Here is a 3,733-nt window from a genome sequence, read left to right as displayed (position 1 = left end):
CAAATATGTAATCAAGGCTTTTAAGCCATCATGAATGATGACTCGCGCTATCTTTCAATATTTGTTCTATTACCTTTGCATACATGTTTCACACTTCCTTTATTAATTTGGAGCAATATGACAACACTATATTGACTTCAAAACAAAATAAAACGAAGTAAAACATATATGCGCGAGCCTTAGCTCAAACGCCTTAACGAGTCTTAACTCTAAAACGTCAGGGCCTTAGCCCAAACCTACGAGCCTTAGCTCAAACACGTTAATGAGTCTTAACTCTAAAAACGTCAGGGCCTTAGCCCAAAACAAAGAGCCTTAGCTCAAAACACTCACAAACATCCATCTTACATCCCGCGCAGCCTGATCATAAAAATCCTTAAACACAACTAAGGCAAAGTACATGCCATATCATAGTTGTTAAGGTCTCAGGTCGAGGTCGCGCGCGGAATCATAGTGGATATCTGAGTAACACATGCTGACATGTAATGGCTAAAACTCATACTTCCATATAAAACCGCGCGACAACGACGCGCAAAAAAGGAATTGTGAAAAGTTAGCGCGCATGTCAGCATAAACAAGATACTGCGAAACCACTTACAAAATAGAACAAAGGTTAAGTGAATAATTTCCTTACAACCTTGTTCTTATTTTAACGTGCAAGCATATCTTATATCTATACAAGCAAACATGAAGAGATGAATGGAAATGCGCAAGATGAGAAAAAGAGAAAACAAGTTTCATTCCATAGCATTGAAATTTACAAGTATGATGAGTTACAAATTACAAGTATAAAAAAAAATATAAAATTTGATGAAGGGCTTCTCAAGTCTCCACGTCGACGTCAGCCGCTTCATCACCCTCATCATCTCCCTCAGCATCTGGCGCGGCCCGCTCCTCATCTCCGAACTGACCATAGTCAAGTTCTTCCTCCTCATTGGAGTCTTCTATCACGACGGTGTCAGGAGCAGGTTCTTTCGCAGCGCCAGAGCCGCTGGCAGGGGCAACATCCCCCGCGCCACCATCATCGCTACCAGCCCTCTCGCATTCATCGAGCAACTTCTTTAGCGCGCCGAGATCGGGCTGGTCAGCAAGCGCAGCTATCTGCAAATCATTAGAAAAGTATTGAGTACAAAACACTTGGAAAATTAATCAAGTAAAACTCATTAAGGTCAAGGTACCTGCATAAGGATGGGGATGGGAGTATTCATATATTTCTCCCCCACCGCGGCCATGTCCGCGCAGGCCGCGTCGCTCTTGTAAGGGTACTCGGATGGGTTCTTTTTCAACATGCCATATTCATACCCATCCGTAAACCCTTCAGCTCGACCCACCAAGCGCGCGGCAGCATTGCAGTCCATCACAAGGGCCTGAAACTCGGCAGAATATTTCATCGCCAAAGCGCAACGAGTCATGCCCTGTGACACCAGCCATTGGCGATCCTGCGCGAGGCCAGCAACAGACGTCTCGAGGGCAGGAACTTGGGAGTTTAATAACTCAACAGTTTCCTTGGTCTTTTTTAGCTCCTCTTTATCAGACGCTGCTGCCGCCAAAATTTTTTCTTTCTCAGCCTGCGCAGCATCAAGTGCTTCCTGGCTGGACGCTGCCGTCGCCAAGGCCTCATCTCTATCGGCCTGCGAGACCGCCAACTCCTTCTTCAGGCGCGCAACCTCGCTCTCCAGTGATGATTTCTCAGTGATACTCTGGACGATAGCTTGGTCACGCGCCTCCGCCTGTTGTTCCAAGACACGCACTCTCCGCGCGTACTTGGCAACTTCGGCCTCCGCCACCTGCTGCTTCTCCCGCGCAGCTTGGAGCTCATGCCCGCGCTTAATAAAGGCGGTGTTGGCACTTGCTCGGTTTTCGCTGAGCTCCGCCTGGAGTTTCTCAGCTCGTGCGCGAGCATCAGAAAGGTTCCAGGCGGCCACCTTAGCCTCTCGCTGGGCTTCCACAAGAGCATCGCGTACTTTAATATAATCACGACGAAGCTCCTGGGAGGCAGCAAAGAAAGCCGACCCAGCGAAAATATGGTCATTCAGCAAGTCCGCGCGGGTGCGCTCCTCCTGATACCTCCTTTCAGTAGGAGGCACGGCATGAGCCCAGAAGTCCTCGCATACGCCCATGGATTGGAAGGAACTGTCTTCATTAATATTCCATCTCGGGCGGTAAACGTGGTCACTTCCCTGCAAAACACAAGAAATGTTCTAAGTCATAAAACATACTTATATGGAGGTACGCGCAGCGGAGCAACAAATTAAAACATACCTGCGGGGATGAAGCAGAAAAGTCAGCGCCAGCCCCACCAGAAGTTTGCGCTGCGAACTCTTGTGGCATCGCAGGGCTGGCGCGGTCTCCCAAGGAGTCTTCAGCTTGAGCCCCCTCATCCTCCTCATCTTCTTCAATAGGCCTCTTCTCCTGCGACCTGGAGGGCTCCAAACCAGTCTCGCGGGGAGGGCTGCGTGTAGGAGGAGGCGAGGGAGGTCTCGACGCCGCCAATTCGGCGCGCAATACGGTTTCCTGCTCCTTGGTAATCCCAATAAGGGGAGACTCAGCACTAGCAGGAGCAGGAGCAGAACCAGCGGCGCCTGCAACGGCGCCAGGAGTGTCACCAGCAACTTGTGCGCCAGCTGCAACTCCTATGAACAAATCAACAAGGAAAAATGGTTTATGACTGAATCCAAAAGAAAAATTCAGAAGACAAATGTGCAAAACATACCTTGGCGCAATTCTGTTCGCGCGGCGAACATCGCCATAAAGTTCATTCTACCCTTTTCAGAGGGTAGAACAGGGGACTCCGAAGCAGCCCCCGGCGCAGCCTCAGCACCTTGTGGCGCCTGCGGCTGATCTGCGACCGTCGCCGGTCCTGCAAACATTCAAAGGAGCAAAGGTTTAATAACAATTCAATCAGAAGAAGATAAGCAAAGTATACCTGTTGCAGGCGCGGCACTGCTTCTCTCTTCAGCCGCGCGAACGGAGGAGGTGACGCCACCATACCTCAAGTGGACAGGAGGTCTGCCCACTCTCACAGGCAGGGAAGCTAAAGAAACCTTGGTGGTAAACACCTGGGTTTCCTTAGGTCCCTTCGTTTGAGCATGGGGATGAGCGACAGGGGTGTCATCTTTCTTCTGTTTCTTACTGGCCCCTGCGCCAGATTTCCCCTTAGCTTTGCGTTTTAGTAGGGGCGCCTCCTCTTCCTCCTCCTCCTCCTCCGCGAGCTCCAGCTCGTAGTTTTCGAGCGCATCTGCAAATACAAGCAACACAACTGTTAATAAACTTTGGAATTCTAAAGGAATAAGCATAAGTGCGAAGGCTTACCAGGCGCGTCACTATCAAAGTCAAATTCCAGATCCACTGGGATGAACATGTCAGCGAAGCGATCTGGGAAACCAACCTCCCCAGCGCCAAGCGGGACGGAGCCACCCTCCACTTGATCATCATAAGCGGCGTGGATATAATCCTTGGTGACTGCGCAAAAACAAGTCAAGTGATATCAGCAAAAGAATTATGTTCGCGCAGAAAAAGAAATAAAGCAATGAAATAAACTTACACAACCCGTCGACTTGGATAACGGGCTCAAGCGCGCTGTCAGCCCACAACTTACTCATGCCGACCCCCACCAGCGCCTCCTCGCGAATGCTCTTGGCGGGGGATGGTTCGGCGGTCAGTTTCTTAACCCAGGCGCCGGTTGGGTTCTTAATAACATCCGCATCCGCGGGCGCAGAATCGATCGCGCGCATCG

The sequence above is a fragment of the Bidens hawaiensis genome, unplaced genomic scaffold, assembly GCF_021521415.1.
Source record: "Bidens hawaiensis isolate Kalapana, Puna unplaced genomic scaffold, B.hawaiensis_p1.1 tig00055339_1, whole genome shotgun sequence".
NCBI classification, from domain to species: domain Eukaryota; kingdom Viridiplantae; phylum Streptophyta; class Magnoliopsida; order Asterales; family Asteraceae; genus Bidens; species Bidens hawaiensis.
This window is presented reverse-complemented; position numbering follows the sequence as displayed.